General features: G+C 42.7%; 1 long non-coding RNA gene across 2 annotated transcripts in view; it reads left to right on the plus strand.

Moving 5' to 3' along the window:
• Window positions 1-261: 261 nt before the first annotated feature.
• The window catches only part of LOC311026066, a 48,866-nt gene continuing 27,455 nt past the window's right edge, over window positions 262-21,672 (plus strand). For both annotated transcript variants that reach the window (XR_014598442.1, XR_014598443.1), the window contains exon 1: window positions 262-567. This is a non-coding gene — a long non-coding RNA (uncharacterized lncRNA). The remainder of the gene's footprint in view (window positions 568-21,672) is intronic.

Genomic DNA, 21,672 nt, shown 5'->3' on the forward strand with positions numbered 1-21,672 from the left:
AGAGAGAGAGAGACAGGGAGAAGTGGGGGTAGGAAGAAGCTGGAAGGTATTATGCACTATTTCCTTGGCTTTCTCTCGCTTGTTCCCTCCCACTTCTATGACACAGTAAGGAAAAACGCTGAAAACTTGAACCTGCTATTCTCCAGCTGCCTCGGCCTTCTCACTAGCTCACTTGTTTTCTTTCCCTGCCCTTCCCTCTCTAGGTTTTCTCTCCCCCCCCCTCTCTCTCTTTCTCTGGGCTGTGTGTAAGAGGATCACTTTGTTTCCGTTGCCTTTTTCCGCGGTGCTGCATGGAGGAGAGGATCGGATTTGAGGAGACACTGACGGGGGTGCACAGCTGCAACAGTCCCCTCCATCTCCACACCAGGACTACTGCCCCCCCCCCCCCCCCCCCCTCTCTTCTTTCTCTCTCTTTATCCCTCCCTGTCTGTTTGACTCTCTCTGTCGCGCTCTCTGCTTCTCGGAGGGGTGGGGGTGCCATATGGGAGCTCAGAAAAATGGAAGTGGATCAGAGATAGACAAGAGAGGAATCCGTCATTCTCGGGCTCGGATGTTGGGATCTACGTGGTAAGCACTTCTCTCTTTCCCTCTCTTTGCACTTTTTGGGAAGTTCTGTTCTGTAGTCGACCAAGAATCTCCATATGCCAGCGTTCGGCTGCCTCGTTGCTTTTTGATTCATGTGTTGCCAGCAGCTACCTGTTTCATTGTTGGACTGACTTTCTTTTCTGAGCCTCGAAACCACTTCCCTTCAGAGTGTCCGTTGTTTTCATCATTACAGTGAGTTTGTCAGCTCTGGTGATAAAAAAGGGGCTTTGTGTGTTTGAATTTGCACCACAAGTTTTGAGGGTCAAGGTGGAGCGAAAAGGGAGGTGGAGAAGAGGCCGGCTGGGGGGGAAGGGAATCTGGAGGGGGGTCAAAGAGAACGGCACTAGGAGCAGGCAGCACAATGGCTCTGAAAACTTTTCTCTTTTTGTGTGACATCGTTACTGTGGAACAAACCTGGAAACTATACTCTACGTTTCAGCGGGCTTGCAGGAGCTTTGTTGCCGAGGGCGTTTATTTATTTGATTAAATTGATCAGTTGCTCAGCGGTTTCACTCTTTCATGAGCTTGGAATTTTTTTTGTCTGGGTTGAGTGCATTCTGAGATATTGAGCATCGAAGTCTGGACACACCCTAACAAAACTGTTACACGTATCTCACGTATCAACTTATTTCTTTGACAGATTAGACGCGATAGAAGTTACCTTCAAAGATGAGGACTACACATTATTTTTCATAAAGCAATCAGACTTTAGATTGCTAGTTGAGGCCAGGCCACGAGTCCAGATTGTGTGGGTAGCGTGGTTGAAAGGGTGCTTGTTGCATATTATTAGCAGCTGGTTCATCTCCGTAGAAACAGGTAATGGTAGATGTTGCTGACAGTGCAAACTAATGCCTCACTGACTCCATTATGTATAAATGTAAGATATACCTCTTGGACTTAAAGCTATATGTTACTCTCTATTTTTATTCATTTATGGTAGATTTTACAGAAATTTTGGTGATGAGGAAAATTTGCTAAAATATATTTTATTAGATAAGAAATATTGTAGAATTTATATGGTCACATTATTAAATGTTTTGGCTAGGTTTGTACACAGAGATCATTGCCTTAGATACAATTCTTTAAAATCAGCCACGAGCCCCCAACAAAGTTCACTGAATCTCACAAAATGTAATTTCCTTCAATTGAAATATACTGCAATTTCCTGAGGAGTTAGTTTGCTGCCTTAACTCCAAGAAACAATGAGCGGTACAACGCATTTAAAAGAACATGTATACAGCAGAACTAGTGTTCAGGTCAGTGAGTCCATTCGAACTTGAAAGCTGTGATTTATGTGTCTCACCTTGATGGTTCATCTGCAGTTTGGGGCTTTGACCTCATGCCCTCGTCCCTCCGACCGACTCACTCTGCGGCTCCCTCGCTCCCTCCGTTCATTACATGTGTCGGTAACATGGGAACGGACTCGTTCCTCCTGGAAAGCTGCTATTTGCTATTGTTGAGCTTAGTTGTGCCTGTACAAATGTATACCTTGCCTTCTCTCAACATATTGTCTTTTTTTAACTCAGTCAAGTATGCAGGGAAGCTTTTCAGGATCTCACTCACTCTGTATATAAATACCCACAAACTGTCTGCTGCACAATCTAGTTCTCTATTTTGGGCATGTGGGTCACGATCTAATGAGGCAGCACTGCACACCTTCTTAATGAGAGCGAGAGAGAAAGTTACTGTGGAAAAGTTGTGGAGCTTGACAACATGACAAACTAGAGAAGTGTAGATTGCCTGCTCAGCATTGTGAAATGGAAGATATTTCTGGATGAGACTTCTTTCTTATCAATTAAGAGGTTTTTATAGAGTTTCAAATATTTTCTCTGTTTTCTACATTTTATTTTAGCTTTAGAGCACCAACATTTGCTGCTATATATATTGATCATACAGTTAATTTGGGGTGATATTGATCCATCCCATTTCTAAAAATCATAAATCACAATTGTTTAATGATCAAGGGGGGACTTGTTAGGTTTAACATTTTTAACTAATAGAGGCTAACGAATAACACATTGTCTCAGTTGATTACTTCCATTAAGACATGAAGGCATTATCTTATTAAATATGTGCTAATGTGCACACATTTCCATAACAGAAATGTATGTGTGTGTGTGTGTGTGTGTGTGTGTGTGTGTGTATATATATATATTGTATAAATAAGGCCATGAATGATATATGAACACAGCCCTCTGGAGTAACCTTCAAAATATAGAAAGGGATAAAAGTTTCAAGTTTGGTGGATGTAAGAGCTGCTGAAATGGAGATTTTAGGCTCTGAGTCTGAGATCAAACTAATTTAGAGAAAACGACCTTTAAAAATATGGATTGTAAAATGACACAAAATGACAAGTTTCACTCCAGGTAAATGTGTATTTTGGATGTTTTCTTTCTGCTAGTCTGAAAGTAGACATGTTATATAAGCTAACTGGCCTAAAAAATGTAAATTGATCAGTGCATTAAAAACAATGTTTGTCATCTTAAGTCATTTGTGAGCCTCAATAAAAACAAACATTTTAAGAGTGTTAAAATGTATCTGACTTCATAAAAGTCCAAGTGCTGCTACTAGAGGAAAGGGCTGCAGTGTTTTTGTCACTAGTAAGTAAGTTGGTATGGTCCAGTTCATCCTTTTCCCACTGAACTTTTTCATATTTCATATTGCATTTTTTATTAATAATATTCTTCTGGTGTATGTCTATCGATGATCTTAGTTGTTTGTCGCCCTTTATGTCAGCTTGTCAAGATAACCTGCCTGACCTCCACAGCCAATCTTAGCCTCTCCCCGATGCCTCCGCTGGTTATAAAACAGCCCGGTTGCTGTTTGCAAGCAATGAAAGGAAAAGCTCACTTAGTAGCAGTGATTTATTAGTTGTTAGCCTCCTGCTGCCATGTGAATGACAGAGGTGCCATTCAGGATGAAGACAGAAACTCTGAAAGCAGGCAGGATCTGACTTCTTCAGGAAGTAGAAGGTGGTTTCCATTCCTGCTACTCAACCAAGAGAAAAAAAGCATGTTTATAGTGCCACTCATACTCTACATGAGTTGTTTGATAGCTATAAAGACCTGTGGAACCTACAAGGCATTAAGAAAAATAAATGTTAAAGTAATATTTTTGCGTTTGTGTTGATCCTCTTATATCACCTTAAAAAAACTGCTATTGCGTGCAGTGGTAGTGACAAAATCCACAATCTACGAAATCCATTTGCTGTTGCCGCAAAAAGCATTGTTTATTGTTCCATGGTGCTCGCCTCTATCTTCAAAGACACAGCTTTGCATCTGGTTCATTCTGTGACGTTCGACCGGCAGGATTCTGTTCCATAGTACGCACAAGCAAAACCACAAGGCCGCTAATAGGCTACCTTTAACGTCCAGGTCCACACGCGTCCACGGATCCCTACGCAGTCTACTCAGTGAAGAGCAACAATGAGAGAGATTGATTAATGCTTTTTTGTACCAACTTTAGCAAAACAATTCCACCATTAAACCGCACATCCAGCCAACATCCAACCAATGACCAACAAATGGCTAGCCAATAACTAGCCAATAACCAGGCAACAACTAGCCAATAACTAGCCAACTACCAGCCAATAACCAGGCAACAACTAGCCAATAACTAGCCAACGACCAGCCAATAACCAGGCAACAACTAGCCAATAACTAGCCAACGACCAGCCAATAACCAGGCAACAACTAGCCAATAACTAGCCAACGACCAGCCAATAACCAGGCAACAACTAGCCAATAACTAGCCAATAACCAGCCAACGACTAGCCAATAACCAGTCAGTGACCAGCCAACGACTAGCCAATAACTAGCCAACTACCAGCCAATAACCAGCCAACGGCTAGCCAATAACTAGCCAATAACCAGCCAGTGACCAGCCAACGGCTAGCCAATGACCAGGCAACAGCTTGTCAACTACCAGCCAATAGCAAGTCAACGGCTAGCCAATAACTAGCCAATAACCAGCCAGTGAACAGCCACCTTTCTGTCCTGGGACTAAAGACATTTTGTAGCACCCCCTCTCACATTTTTATTTTTAAGATACAGTGTAAAACAATCATGCACTTCTGGTGTGTACAGGATTACAGCCGGTGGCACCACTGATAGGGTGCACACATGTCAAATGTCATTTGAAATACGGAAGTTTAATCCCTCTCTGTAAATCGAGTTGTGCTTACTCCAATTACATCCTTAATGCAAGTAAGATAACTTTGTTAAGATGTTTGTATGACGGACACAATAATCTCAGTATTGTCTTACTTGGGTTGTGATTGAATTACTAAAGAGCGTGTAAACACAATGAGTGACAACCCTGTTTGTCTCCTGTTCTGTTCACAACACTATCTGTCACACACAAGGGTTCAGGACAGCCCAGTTTTTACCTCTTGAACAAGGAATATTTTGAGTCAAAACCTTCAGATCCACTGCTGGATTCTATCCGGGTAGCTTTTTCTCCTCTTAATGATACACCTCAGTTCCTCACTGACCGATGGCAAACAGTTACACTCTCGAGCCTGGACGACGATGCCTGTGGTTGAGTTTTGCTGACTAATGGGCATGTGATTGTGATTGTGAATCCAGGCCATTCCAGGAAGGAATATGATGTGAGCAGTTTTGAGAATAACTGCTCCAACAATGAAGCTGTTCATGCGGCCCATGGAGTTCATAACCTTGTTGCCTGACTGACTCCATCTTATCCCAGCACACTTGTCTCTTTCCAGTGCTTGGGCCGATCTTGTCTGGCACAATGATGACTTCCTCAGAAAAGACCTCTTCATGTTGTTGATCAATTTCCTTTACAAAGCTGAGTATTACAAACGTGACCATCCATATGATAATGCTTGAGGCCCAAATTTGGATGGAGAAGCTCAGTCAGTCAGCACGTTCAGCAGTAACTGGCCAATTTGCCTGGTCATTGCTGTGTCAGTTTCTGCTATGACTGTTACTGACTCTGCTGTTCCCCAGGCAAGGGGCAGTTTTTTTTACTTTTAATGATGTTGGTTCAAAGCGACCTGGTGATGCCTGATGTCACGATGCAAATGAAATGCAGTTGTAGCAGAATCATCCAGCAGTGAGGGAGATTTTGTGTTTGATCTTCTCACTTCTTGAAAAACTGCGCAACTGCCGTGAGGAGTTGGATCGCGGAGATTGGTGTTGCCAACTAGAACCTAGAACCGATCCGGATAGTTGTTCAGCACCCTTCTTTTTCCTCTTTCAAGAATGAGACGATCGCAAAATCTTGCTCACTGCTGGATAACTCCGATTTGCAGCACTACTGGGACCACATATCAGAAAGGAGACCACCAATATCCGCGATCCAACTGACACTCAACAGCAGCTGCAGTACGTACCCCGATCCCAAACTGCTCGCCGATTGCGAGCCACAATCTGTCCTTCATCTCTGCGTCTTTATCGTCTTAAGACTGTTTGTCATACAGCAACTTGCTTTGTGTGACGAGGTGGATAAGCTCGTCTGTTGATATTTTGGATGTTTGGAGCTCTACGGTGGCTCTGATGGGTCAAACAACTCTCTAAGCGCTTTTTGACTGATGCAAAAAAAAATGCAGAAAATCAAACCTGTTCCGAAAAAAATTCCGGTGTGCAAAGGTGATCGACACAAGTGATAGTAATTACTTTTGAACGTGGGACAATTCCGGATGGAAAATATGGAATCCACTTCAGTTTAAAATTCAGATGGCAAGTTAGAATCTAAAGACACTACCACAGATCCATGTTGAGGTATCACTATGGTACCTCAAAATGGATGCGAAAGCTACTCATTCAGACTCAAGGGTCACCATTGCCATGTCGTCCATGTTAGTGGGGGAAACAGCTTACATTTTATGAAAGACAGTCGGAGCATCATGGCTCATTAGCATGACTTACTTTGATTAATAGTGTCAAGGACAGATGGATGCAAGTTGTCATTCAACACTGAGATAATGATGACAGATGATACGCATTATAAATCAGATTCTTTATTGAATTATTAATGACACGAGCCAAGGCCCAGGCCTTGGTAGTGGAAAATAACACTTGTTTTCTGTAATAAATATATTACCCATCATTTTCAATCAAACCTTTTATTGCCATAAGATAAAACAAAGTAAGACAGCATGTAGGTGTTTGGAGTAAAGGTGATGCAGAAAATATATCGCAAAGACAATGAATTCACAGCTTGCATGCACACACACACACACACACACACACACACACACACACACACACACACACACACACACACACACGAACACAGCATTGAATTCTAGTGCAAATGGCCCCCAATGGGTTGGTTATAAAGGGGGTGAGGTCATGTCTGTGATGGAGACTGTGTGTCCCTCTACCAGTGATCCATTTCTTATCCAGCTGCCCTTACTGACACAAAGCCGAGAGAAACAAAGAAAAAAGAAGGTAGATCCTGGGAATTGTAGACTGGCTCACAAAGGCTGAACTTGCAGTTTAAAAAATTGGAGTTCACCAACCAATGGGTGATGTCACGATCGCTATATCTATGTCTTACATACAGGCTATGATCCCCAGTTGTATTATGCACCTATTTAACAAAAATAAACATTTTATTTGTATTTAAATATCCATCATTTTTTTCCTTCTGAAAATATAACGCACGCTTACATCAGCTAGTACCGACCATTTTTAACCAATAATATCATGATGACTTTTAGCATCAACGGTCGTGAGCTAATCTTTTCAACCATCAAATCAACGTTATGTCCCGCCTGCCTGTCCTGCTTAACTGGGATATACATCACCATATGCTAGAACGGCCCTATATGGTTGAAAGCATGCTGAGATGAAACTCCCATCTGCTATTTAAACACATTATTTCAAAAAGTGCCGATCTTTGTTTGTACTTTGGTAGATCCAATTAACTTATTATTGAACACCAGTTCTCATATAGCATTGTGTTCCATCCATCCATTTTTTATTTTTTTATTTTGGACCGTTGCCTGTTTCGTGGGTCAAGAGATCATTAGCAATTTGTCTGCTTGTCTGCGAGCTGACGGGAGCTCGTCCTCCTCGTTTGCCAGTGAAGGGGGACTTCTTTGTGTGTGTGTGTGTGTGTGTGTGTGTGTGTGTGTGTGTGTGTGTAGAGCCCAGTGTTTCTGGCCACATGACTCCCGACACCATTTTAAACAGCTCGGCTCCTTTAACCATCTCAGACTCGGTGGTCACACAGACGTGGAGGTGGGGGGTGGGAGGTTTGGGGTCCATGGGGGAGGGAGCCCATACAGAGCTCAGGGGCACACTGGGAAATGGCTTCCATACATTTAGTATTTCCTCTTTTGAGGGCAGTCAGTGAGGTGCAGCGGGGTTGTCGCGTCAAAGCTGTGCTGCGAGGAGGGGTGGAGGTGCTGGATAATGCAGACACAATGGGCTAAGGCAAACACTGGGAGTGAGACAAAGGACACTCCACTCAGGTCACAAGGGGGGGCAACTCTTCCCATTATCTAGGGAAGTGATCTTAACTGAGGGACTTTTTTTAAACCCATCAGCAAATTAGGGGCTGTGCTGAGTTGCTGTGCGTCGGGTCACGATCAAAGCCTGGAGAGAGTGTCTGTTGTTTATGGAGGGCGGCTGTAAAGCACAGGACAGCAGTCACAACACGACGCGAGGCTGGGTTAGCGTGCTATCACGACCCCGTTATCACCGATGTGTTTACTCATGGGAAGCCGACGATACGCCCTTTCTCATCTACACAAAAAAAACACCGCAAGCACCACGTGTCACAGGGTCAGCTGAGGCTCCCTGCACCCGCCGCTGTTTAATTAAAGTACAACCATGCTATCTTTTCATCCTGCCTTTAGGTGGAAAAACAGCGTAAATGACGAATTGATGGTCAAAATAGTTGCCGAATCATTTGCTGCCGATCAACGAATGGATTAATTGGCCGCTCGTTTCAGCCCCACTTACCACTTAAGTGCTCAGATGCGGGTCAGCTTTTAGCATTTTATTAGCTAAACAGGCTGTCAAGTTCTCTAATTTATTGCTTGAAAACAAGGCGTCAATTACATGCTAATTACACGCTCTTAAAGCTACTGCTTAACTGCTAGACATTGCAAACATTCGTTTTGTTGCCTCTCAGTGAACGTCTACTTTGTGTTGTTTAGCCAATAGGAAACAAAACAATTAACTGATTTGTGTCAATTTAACCAGAAAAAAGGTGGAGAAACAAATAGAGGACAGAAGTATTATTTAAGGAGTCTTCAAAATGGCTCAAGTGAATGTCATATATGTCATATAATTGCATGTGGTTGTCCAACTGTGTGTGTTGATTTTTTTTTTTGTATGAAACCCTATGCGTGTTTGTGTGACTGAAGGGCCATTATGGGACAGGCTTTTAAGAGAGATCTGGGAAGTGGAAACGTAATACTGCCCGACTGCTGCTCTTGTGTACATGAACCCCACAGCTGCTTGAGAGAGAGAGAGAGAGAGGGGAATGAAGGAGAGAAAAAAGGGAGGAAGAAGGGAGAAGGGGGTGGAGGAGGAGAGCGTGGTGCGCTCAGTAATTAGTTGTCTGGTTTTGTATTGACCAGTCTGGTGCTTGGGCCTTAGGGACTGTTAAATTTGCTATTGAAACTGAAAGGATTATGCACCCAAAAGAAATTAAACGGGAGCAATGAATAGATTGTGGGCCACATGGTGGACTACTGACCCCCCCCACCCACCTTCACTCTTCTTCAGTTGGACAAGGTTGTATTTTTCCTGTCAGAAACGGCAGTTTTTCACATTATAGGTACATTGAAAAATGCACTACTGGGTCATGGCAGTTTTATGTCCTGATAATGACACCTCGTTTTTAAAATCACACACATACTTGTTCTCTCTTTGACAACTGTCAGAGTCTTTGTTGGGTTGAGTTTTTATTAAACGGAGACGAAATCCAAAAATCATTTCCGCTTGTTAGCCGCTGAAGGGTGTGATGACGCGAGGTGGTGTCATGAAATCTGTTTGAATGCAGACGTGGTGATTGTTGGGGAAATTGATGTCTCCTGTCTGGGGCGCCCGGAGGGAAGGGAGATTTGTGTCTGTGTTTGCTCCTGCTGAGGCTGCTCGTACTTATTACAGGTCAGGAGGGAACATCCTCCACATGCCTGCTGAGGCTTATGGCCCAGAGAGACTGTTTTCCCTTTATGCCAACATCCAGCATGGTGAAACTCACTGGGGGCGAATAAACAACTCAAAAACGTCAAATATCCACCTGCAAATATTTTGCATGAAAACTATTCATACAGACGGCTCTGAAATTTGTGGATCCTGCTAGTTGTTTCTCTTCCTGCCTGAAAGTCTGTCTGAGCTTAATAGTTGTATAACCAGCCTGGTTTCTTTCTGGTGAAAAGCTCTCAGTGAATACAGTTACACAATGTATAAGCGCTTTTATTGTGAAAGGTAAGACGGGAAGGAGGGGATCTGATCTGCAGCAGGTGGCAACCTCCAGTTCTGGAAAATGAAGCCAAAGCTGATTGTATGGAAGTCTATGAGAAAATGATCCTACTTCTCACTACATTCATTACCTCAGTAAACATTGTAAACATGAGTTTATGGTCTCGATCTGTAGTTTCAAGTCTTCTTCAATCCAGCTCGATGTTCATTTAGTACATTATGGTCCATTTAGAGTCAAACAGACCAGAAAGTAGGGGATGCTTTAGGGCGGGGCTACCTTGTGATTGACAGGTCCGTACCGCGACTGTCACTACTGATGCAGTTAGCTACTAAGATGACTTTAACACTTAGCTGTAAAGTTGACCTTCAACTATGAAAGTAAGTTTTTTAGCAGCTTAACACCAGAATCCAGATGGATCCAGATCCAGTAACGGTGCCGCTCTGCTGCTTGTGTTCGTTGGATTCTCCCGTCGCTCCTCCGCAGGCCAAATATGGTCAGTTCCTTCACTGGCAGCAAAAAATTCAAGATGGCAATGGCCAAAATGCTGAACACCCTTTCATTGTCCTTCACTTATCTGTGGCTGAGTCGATGAGACAGTAGGCTGAGATGGCGACGGCCAAACTGCCGAACCTCAAAATCCATGATGGGTGGTCCAAGCACTGGTCATCTCCCTCCTTGACTACTGCAACTCTCTCCTGGCTGGACTCCCGGCCTCGGCGACTAAACCATTGCAGTGTATCCAGAACGCTGCAGCACACCTTATCTTCAATCTACCCAAATTCTCCCATGTGACCCCCCTCCTCCGTGACCTCCACTGGCTCCCTGTTGCAGCATGCATCCAATTCAAGACGATGGCACTGGCCTTCAGGGCCATCAATGGAACAGCACCCATCTACCTTCAAACACTGGTCAAACCTCATGCCCCGAAGCGAGCACTTCGCTCCTCTACTTCAGCTGGCCGGCTGGTACCACCATCGCTGAAATCAAACAAATGTCGCTCAGCAAAGTCCAGACTCTTCTCTGTTCTGGCGCCTCAGTGGTGGAACGAACTCCCAACCAATGTCAGGACAGCTGAGTCACAGTCACTTACCATCTTCCAAAAAAGGCTACTTTGCTCAGATGAGGACCTAACACTTGTTTCTATTTTTTCACTCTTACTTCGGCAATGATATGTTGTAGTTTCTTTCCTTTGACAAATGTACTTATTGTAAGTCGCTTTAGACAAAAGCGTCTGCTAAATGTAAATGTAAAGTCTATGGTCTATGGCAGTGCTTCGGTGTCTTGCTCAAGGACACGTCAAGCAGGACGATATGAACCCTGCAATCAACGGCCACACTGAAGCGAGGGAGTGTTGCTCAGTGAGGGAACATTAGCCTCCATCTGCATGGAGCGTTTGAACCAGCTGAACCGTGAGCCTCGAGTGCGTCTTGTGGATGATAGTGGGGTGATGTCATGTTCCCTCTCACTGTTTGTGTAGCTGGCAGAGGGCGGCCTGCTGCTGGAGAGGGTCAGCTGAGACCAGAACAGCCCAGTAGGACGTTTTCCAAAAACATAGGATAAAATCAAGTCTCGATTTTTTTTGTCCTTTTGCTGCCACGAAAAATCCCTTTTTTTTTGTGTGTGTTTCTCTTTGATTCTGTTTTGACATGATCACTTGAAATCTTTGACCAAACATCCCGTGTTTTTAATCTGTTTGAGTCTCTTGTAACTTTTTTTTGATGTGGACGGGAGTGAGCTCTTTGTAGATAAGACATATATCTGCAAAGAGTACGTAAATACAATCTGGTGGAGATCCCCCTTTGTGATTATCACAGTGTAAATACAGGAGGGCCTGTGTACAGGTGGCCGGCGCTGGGCTGATGGTAACCAGACACGAGCGTTATCTGCAGAGGAAAAGAAGTCACTGCTGTAATATCACAAAAAGCTCCTTTTCCCCCCAAACTGAAACAATACACAGAGGAAGTTTTTCACCGTAGAAATCACAGCGCAAAAGAACGAGCCAACATCGCGGCGTAGTCAAACATTGATAAATGGCATCGGGTCATCAGTGACGGCTCCTAACAAATATCACCTGTCTCGCACAATCCCTGCCGTCTGATTGGCTCTTCCTAACTAAAAACATGTGGCTGTGGCGGTGATTAGCAGTGACGGGATTGTTTGAGAAGTATATGATTCAGAGCCAAACACTTGTGCAATGGAGCCAAGTGTCGGGAGGACAAGCAAACTGATGAAGGCGCTGTGTGAGAGTGAGAATCATCACTCTGCCGGGGACTGAATGTCACCGACTGAATTTATAATAAAATGACTCTGCAGCCATGTTTTGGCAGAAGCAGCGGGCTGTTTGTCTTTCTCTGCGTTGGGTTTTGCAGTGCTTGGTTTATGGTTACTGCACTGCGAACGGCAATGCACGCTGCTCCTGACATTAGTACAACATGTTGAGGTTGTTTGTTTTACACGGCCTGCACATTTCACATGTGCAGGCTGGAGATATGGAGAAAATCACATTTAACAGGAGAGATATTATAGGTGAACTATTGGTGCTTCCAGAAAATATTTACGCAAATTTGTAAATAATGTGGATATAATGACTAAGTGGCTGAATAATAGAAGAGGCACTGTTCTAGCCTTTAGGAAAATACACTTTTTTGATGCTACGATATCCATAATCTAGTCTATCACAATATAATGTGTATTTCCCAGCTGTAGTAATAAACATGTTGGTTTTATACTGTTTTATTAACATTACCATGACTCCTTTATCAGCAGCATGATCCATCCCCAAACAAATCTACATTTTCTTTTAAATATTGTAGCTTTTGCTCAGTACATGCTTTAAAGTCTGAAATAAATAAAAATACATTTAAAAAAAATGATGAAGTCAGATTTGAGGTCCTGTTGCAAAATTCATATAAATATTGAAAAACAACTAACTAAATTGGGAGTTTTTAATCAAGGATTTCTGTGTTGTAATTTTCTCTAATTAAAGCAATTTATTTATTTTTGTTGTTGATTATCAGAGGGCAAAAAAACAACAAGAGAAGCACAAAATTATTATGTTTAATGCAAAATATTTTGATTGTCCTCACATTGATTGTTCTCCACTACAATATTTCTGAGCTCAAAAAACCCTCTGATGATGAAAATGTGATTTAATGTCATTTATTCAAAATGGTAAAATTGTAATGCACGTCTGTGTTGAGGATGCTCTGGTCTATCTCCGTCTTGTCCGACGGAGTTCTCCCCCTGTTTCGGGGTCTCCGTCCCCCCTCCCCTCATCCCTCCTGGTAATAGATGGCCTCATCGCTCTGGGTTTGAGCCCACCTTTAAACGGCGAGACAGGACTGGGGTTTGTCTCCGGCCAAACTGTGGTGACGAGGGAACAATAGGAGTGTGTAACATTGTCTGCGTGTATTAGGAGGCCCACGTCCGTCCCAAACACACGTATAAGCACACGGCGGTGCAGCGGTGACGCCGCCCAGCTTCAGCCTGGGCCTGCCAGGTATCCACAGAGGGGATACGGGACATCCAGGGTAGGCTGTGCTATTTGTTCATTTCTATTCTTTTCAATCCAACACGCCTTCACGCTTCTGTGCATCATGTTCATTGCCGTGGCGGTGCTTCCTGCTGTTTGTCTTTGAAGACAAACCCTTTGTCTTGCCGCTGCCTTTATGCAGTGGCTGAGATGTTGGAGCTCTTGTAGTATATGTGCATCCATTCCTGAGTATTTCAGAATATGCAGACAGCAATAAGGCTGACAGCAGCAGCAGCAGTGTTGACCTTGGCTGGGTTAAATGTGTGTGGAAAGGAGATAGAGGGAACGGCTTTCTGTGTGTGAAACCTGTTTTAGTTATTCTATCTATATGTGCTCACGATGCCAATATTCTTGTTATTTGCCATGGGGAGGATGTCGAGTCCTCCCTGTTTTCTCACCCTGCGGAGGCTCGCTGGGACAAGGATTGCTTGTTTTGTTTTGTTTTTTTGTTGCTTTTTTTTTCCCTTTAGCATATTCCACATTCATATGGAAATAGGGGGCAGAGGAGGGACAGAATCTCACATCAACTTGATCTAGTCATGAATAGCTGCCAGTGTTTGGACTGACCCAGAGCTGGCTTAAAAGCCACTGCCCAGCCTCTCACCCCCCCGTCCACCACCCCCCCCCCCCCTCACCCAGACCACAGAGCCCAGCATATTTCCAGCCGCTCGTGTGTTAGGTGTGCTCACATACATGCGCTTACACCACAGATAAAAAAAAAAAAAGCACATGCTCATAATTGCACTCACACAATTAGATACAATCGAGCGCATGGGAACGGTGAGCGCCGTCTCACTCTCTGTGGCTTCCTCAAGCTAAATCCCTGTTGCGTTCCGCTCCTCTTCTGCTTTTTTTCTCTGTATTTTATTAACCCTCACATCCCTCTTCCCACCTAATCTATCTTCATAACCAACACGATGCTTGGTTTAGCAAGAAGAAGGAAGTTTGACTGTTTTTTTTTAATGCATTTTATTGTTGAATTGATTTAATAACGAAGTGCTTCAAATTGTGGTCCAGTTATTGTTATTTTATTACATAATAGCATCACATGTAACAATTAAATGTGCATTCAGGATAAAAAGAGAATGGCATGAAATACTTTCTATCATTTATCAGATTAGCTACAATTAAAACAGAGATGTAAATTAAGTGTGAAACATCAAACCAAACGTTTCATGCTGTTTTTTTTTGTGTGAGCAGATAAATAGGGAGAATGCTGTGGCCTCGGTTGGATTAAGATCGAGGTTTGCTTTTAGCACGCTGTCTGTGAATTAATATGGTATTTGAGGAGTCCTGCCTCTAATACATTCTGAGTGTGTTTCCTTCTCGAGCGTCGCTGATACAATGGGCCTCCCAGACCGGACCGCTGCGGCTGGATCTAGCAGCAGGAATCCATCAAACAAGATTTGTCTCGGTGGATATGCTGGTTTTGTCCCTTCAGGATTAGAGCTCACCACCCATATTCACTCCTCGTCTGAGTTACTTTGTGTTTGATACATCTGGACAGGAACCAAAACGTGAGTTTGTAGACTTTTAAATTGATTTAGTATCAAACTAACCTGTTTTTCTTGTTGTTTCCAACTTTTTAAAAATGATATCTGCAATTTGGCAAAGTCTAATGATCGAAATTACAAAATTAAAAATACAAAATGTCATGAAACATGCTTTTCTTATTTAATTTAATTCAATTCTAAACAGCTGTTTAATACAATTAGAGTATTGCAAGAAAGACGTTTTTTGTTGATTTCACAAAGTGCGAAGTCCTGGCTTGACATATGTTACAGTTTCACATTTCTGTCAGTGTGATAGGGATTTTAATTTTTTAATTTTATAACAATATTGAATAATATTAAAGATCCACACATTTTTCTGGCAAATCTGCCCTCATAAAATGGCTTTATTATTATTTTATCTGGAAGTTATTCAGGCAGCTGTTTTGTTCTATTTCGATTACGTTCTGTCGGAGAATAATATCTGACGAGCTGAAGCATGGCATGTCCCTCGACTCGGAGACACAAGTGTTCGCAGTCTATAAAAAGAGCAGGCGGGCCTCAGACTGTCTGTGGTGTGTGTGTGTGTGTGTGTGTGTGTGTGCTGTTTTGTCTCTCCATTAGCAGCCATTCAGGAGACAATGAGTCAGAGAAGCAGACGATGGGCTTGTTAACACACATGCATTAGTGAAGCAGTGTGTGTCTTTGTGAGGGAGGGGACGCTCCTCTAGTGTTATGACGGGAGTCTTTCACCGACGATACACTCCACTCCAACACCACAAGCGTCCGGCCGCTGAATAGGGAGGATTTGTTGCTCTACACCTAATTAAACAGTGCTTTGAGGAGTGGTTATGGCCACGGAGCCTTTGTTCCAATTCACCTTCCCAAGCTGAATGTTTGACTGCGATGGTGTTTCCTCGCAGGGACAAATACAGGAGCTGGCCGACATCACAATGGTGGGAGCTCCTCAGGCTGTTTGAGTTATGCCCACCGTCCTGTTTCACCTCAACAAGCGGTGCAGGATTTCATGTCGACAGGAGAGACACTTAACCGTCACCGTTAGATAATGCTTCATATTTAAACCTTTCAGAAAACTTGGAACACAAACAATAATTTTCTTAATGTCAGTCATGGCGATATCTATTCAGTTAAATAGATAGATATTTATTTTACATGTTTAAAGGTTTTTTTCTCAGACGTTCTACTCCAGCAAACATCCACCAAACTTTCATTCCTATCTCTATTCCAAAGGTTTCTACTGAGGGGTTTGCCTCATTTATGCAACATTTTTATGGCGTGATACAAAAAAAAAATTCCCTCTGTAAAAAGCTTGGACTCAACAACATGAAACAGGATTTATCCAATGTTCACATTTTTGTATATGCACACCAGTACATATTTAATAAGGTAATGCTACATTTTTCGATTCAAACTTTAAAAAAAAAAACACACAAAAAAAGCATACATGAAAAATGTTAATGTAAGTAATCTACTGGGGTGTTTAATTTATTTTAGTAATTTCTTTTACCTATTCACCTGAGGTGTCTCCCGTTAAGATGAGCCCTCATGTCCACAGGTATGATCAAAACTCTCCTGTTTATTTATGTTTGCATATTCTAAAATCTTATTAAGTGGTCGTATTTTTGTCGTGAAATATTCTGAGCCGGATAACAAAGTGACTCCGGCGGAGGTGGGGGAGGTGATGGGGGATGATGCCCTCTGTGTTTTGTGCAGCAGCCTATGGGCTTGACCTGACGGGGGGAGACATGCCTTTGTGGCCCTCGGAAAGGGACAACAGATGACACGTAATGGTGTCTGTAGTTGTGAGTCAAGTATGTTGTGGTCAGTGTTACCCTGATCTGTTACTGGTCTTTTATTCAAAAGCCGGTCGTATTTTTCTGCAGGTTCAGCAATGCAGTGAAATTTGGTTTTCTTTGCACACTTTTCTCTCATAAATTGTGTAAATGAATTCTTTATTTAAAGGCAAAACATCTCCCAGGATTCCCACACCTTTGAATCGGTGTAGTTCGTTACCCTGACAACACTAAAATGATCTAATTAGATGGTATTTTAGTGTCTCGCTGTGATCTAAATGCTGTTTGAGAGGCCTTTAACATTTTTACCCTGACACTAATAGATGTTGGAGGTTAAGAGGACTGCATTGACTTGTTTTTTAAACGTCGGGGATTTTGAATATTTACAGAAATCTAAGCGCTGACTTAGGTTCTTGAATTCAGATCCCTCTCTAATTAACAGCAGTCATCGACACTGTCTGAATCTTCTCCTACATGCAGCTAGAAATGAATGGTGCCCCAATCTGAATTCAGGAGCGTGAGACGGGAGCAGTTCAGAGACGTCGGGGGTATAAAAACATCTGAAATCAGGGAGCGGGGAGCTGGAACTCCTCATCCCTTCAAACCCTCCCTTGTATTTGGTTAGCATCGCTGCTTTGTAATGATGTGTGCCGCTGCCAAGGGGTCGTGTCTTCCGCTGCAGCAGACGTGGCGGAGCTGCACTTGGCATTCGGCTGCCACAGTTTCCAGGCAGGATGATGGCGCTGATGATGGGACGCTGGTTAGCTTGTATGTCCCAGGGAACATCTGCCAGAGCTGTTGTTCTGTTGTGTGTGTGTGTGTGTGTGTGTGTGTGTGTGTGTGTGTGTGTGTGTGAGAGAGATGCTGTTCTTCCTTATCTTTTAATAGGTTCAAGCTCTGCTTCTGTTCCAACCTAAATGTAATGTACGAGCAATACCAGATGGGACACTCAGTTTGGGAGTCCCCCCCACCCACCCCCGCCACATTTATATTTTTATATCATTTTTTTTTTATTTTTTAGGAAAAGACTAATTTGATCAAAATGTATTAGAATTATATTCCTTTATTTACCCAGCTGTGATTTATTCCAAGACGTAAGCATCGTTTGGATTGGTTTAAAGCTTCCGTTTTCATCTGGAAACGTGTGAAATACCTCCCTGTTGTACACCGAGCCCACTATTGTGTTGTTGTGTTTGCTATATTGTATGTCTGAGTAGAATGTGGCCTCACGCTTTGGTGTGTAACATGAGACAGGAAGACACAGTTGGCCGGCCTGTCCCCGTCGCTGTTTGTGTGACGGTTCAGTCGAGACACCCCCCCCCCATATCCACCATTGTTCCTGTTCCAACCAGACACAGTGTATCACAGGTCTCCTCTTCTTCTTCACCTAAAGGAGTAATGTTCAGGATTATTTTATTTGATATTCGTTGGTGCTCTTTACTTTATCACATCCCCTTTTATGTTGAAGAGATTCAACATAACAATAACATTAATATTAAATAATCACACATATACTCTTTGAAATGTATCATTTTTGTTCAAAAGGAAGAAATGATTTTTCAATTTCTTTTTACAATTCATGAATTGTGTGTGTGTGTGGTATATATATATATATATATATATATTATAACAAAAAAATAATTTTAAGATTATTTCAAATTACATTTTCATGATTTACAGTTTTGGTACAGTGTTAAAGTATATATATATATAGATATATATATATGTGTTCTGTATATAGTATTTGATTTGTCAGAATTATTACAAGATTTTGTTTCTCAGATTATAATCTCAGTAAATGTAAATCCCATCATCTCAAAGTAATGAAACAGAAGGGTTGAATGATTTGTTTTTGACTGCGTGGTTTTTGTTTGGTTTCCCCACAGAAAGCCGGGGGTCCTCCTGCCGGAGACCTGCTGTTTTGTGCTCTTGGGATGAGGCTTGTGGTGTCAGTAATATGTTTGGGAGGCAGGCCTGGTCCTGACTGTGGGAGCAGCCTCGATTGTTATGCGGACACAATGCCTCGGCCTTCTTACTTCACTGGTTCCTTTGCTCTTCTTCCTCTGCCTTTGAATTTGCTCATTTTCTGCCCTGTTTTGTTCCCCTTCGGCCCCCTTTGATTGGCCCCTCCATCGCAACATGGACGCTGCAACGGCTCCTCTTGCTTCATTTAATTCCACGTAGTGCGTTTATAACATTTACAGTTTATTTATGCGCTGTCTTTTTCTTACGCTCCTCTTTCAACAAAACACATTTAAGACTCTTTAACTTAAATGCATTAGACCTCGTTTTAAGATATTCAGTCACAATATTAAAAACTCTCAATATGACATAGGAATCCACTGATAGGTTGAAGTGACTTTGTGAGCATTTATAAATTGGATTCTGTGCATTTCATTTACCAAACTGAACATGTAAGATGAATGTGTTTTTTCTTTTAATGTTAAAGAGGAGGTGGAAGGTGCCGAGTCATAGAAGCACACGTCCGTGAAGCAACAAAATTAATTTTTGCTTTATGAATCAGATTGAACACGCAGTCACCTTATCCGTGTCCTCGTCCCTGATTGAACAATATTGATATGTTGACATTGATCGTCTCACCTTTTTGCTAAACCTGTCATCGGAGCTCTCGCCTGCCTTTTCGCTCCATCGCCTTTCCAGACGCACCTAAACTCACCTCCAAGCATTTAATGCCAGAGGTCAATGTAGAACCACACACTGTGTTAATATGAACATACTGTTATCAGCTCAGGAATAATCATTATATTGATTGTTATAATAATTATAATAATAATTTTGCATTTTAAAATGTAAGTTTGGGTCAATTATTTATGCATGACTCTTAAAAATGTAACAATTGATGAACCATTGCAAAGGCAAATAAGAAACGAATTATCAACAAGCAGCTTTTGAAAATCCAGCTTCATTTTAAAATGAAAAAATGTTTTTGCCTCCCCATAAAATTCTTATATTTAATAGAAATTATTTTTGCATTGTAGCAAATGCATTAATAACATAATTGCTTAATTTGCTAATTTCTTGATGACAAGTCAAAAAATGATGCTGTCGATATATTTTTTTTGCACTTTTGCATGATTTTATTTAAGTTTATTTCGCTCACATGTATACATTGTTTGAATGTAAAATAAAAAAATGTGGACTAGAAATCAAAGTAAGGTTTTTCAGAATGATAAAATCCACCAGACCTCTTTTCTGCATCAATCCAATGATCAGGCCAGTAAAGATTTAAACTTGGCAGGAATTATTAAAGAGAGAGGGAGAGGGTGAAACATGTTTTAAATAAAAACGACATTCTTACAATTAGTGAGAAGAATAAATCACAGCTCTGGGCCCACAAACAGACCTGGGAAGAGAGAGAGAGGGGTTGAAATGCTTGCTAAGCTATCCGTTTCACACACGCAGGGACAGAAGGTTCGATATTCATTCGATCGATGAATGAAAAGGCACAATGGCAAAATCGGACGGGCTCCTTTTCAAATCCACGTCTCCAATGTCCCCCCCCCCACCCCCCTACCCCCACCCCTCTCGCCAACCCCCCCACAGTCTGCAGTCGCTGGGCGGCTGGTGTGGCAGGCAGAGAGAGAAAGAGAGAGAGAGGAGAGCAAGGGTTACATCAAGGCTGCTCCCTGGACCGTGCAAACAAGTCTAGACCAGTGACCTGTTCAATGGCTCCTTTTGAGGAGTGGGGCAAGTTCGGTCAGAGCGAGGAGAAAGGCAGGCACAGCCTCTTTTCACTGCCCAAGCAGCTCACAGCCTGCGATCGACAGGAGGTAAGGAGGGCCGGGAGGGCAGGCATCTGCTTCCATGGTTACGGGCCGGGTATGGGGACCCTACTATTGAGGAAGCTCCGTTCTCATGCTCCCACAGAGGCAATGTCACGCATTTTAAAAATGCGTCAGGCCGGGGCGAGGACCATATCCACCAGCGGCAGAGTCTCTCTTTTGAGAGGGGAAAATGAAATGATAGCACGTCAGATTGAGGCGGGGAGAAGAAGAAGAAAAAAAAAAGAGTGGGGGGAACGCTTTGGGATGGGGGCGGCAGCATGTGCTCGGGGAAAGAAAGAAATGCGTCACATGATCGCGGCGAATCCTAATTTCAAAGTAAGATTTTTTTTTTTTTTTCGGCGATGATGTTCTTAAATGTTTTCTGGGTGCACGCTTTGAGCTGCTTTTGTGGTGAAATTGCATTGTTGTGTGGAAGTCGGTGGCACAGATGATTTATCGTCGGCAGGGAGCAAAGGTCAAGGTTTACGTGGTGAACTCCTTTGTTGGGAGGCAGATCTTAATGAGGATTTTCCCCAACAGCAATTTAAGCATTCAAAAAAACTGCTTTTACTTTTTAATTTGCTGCAAAATGTTAACTGCTAAAACATGTCAGTGATCACAGGCGGATGATTTGAGCAGATCAGTTGCAGAAAACTGTGAATGAGTGTTTCAGTAACAGAGACTGCGTGTGAGGGCTTTGGGTTGCAAATCTGCCGAATGTGAGGAGTCACATCTGCCTGTTTGTTTGTTGATTTGTTTGTGTTTGGGCACAAGCTGTGTGTGTGTGTGGATGTGTGTGTGTGTGTGTGTTGGGTTGAATGGATGCTTTGGGCTTTTCTTCGAGAAGGAGGGGTGTGTGTATTGGAACGTTGAATTTGGTCATGCAGCTGACGCTTTACCCCCTAACACACTCCAAACAGAACGGACAGATGGCCGGCCCTCAGGAAGGGCTCGGGGCGTTGGATTTGCTCTCAGACCGTGGGAAAGTCTTTGGCTTGACTTCACCTGCTCGGGGAGCCGATGTGACTGGATTAAAAAGCAATGAAAGAAGGGAGAGA

The sequence above is a fragment of the Eutrigla gurnardus genome (assembly GCF_963514095.1).
Source record: "Eutrigla gurnardus genome assembly, chromosome: 15".
Classification (NCBI taxonomy): domain Eukaryota; kingdom Metazoa; phylum Chordata; class Actinopteri; order Perciformes; family Triglidae; genus Eutrigla; species Eutrigla gurnardus.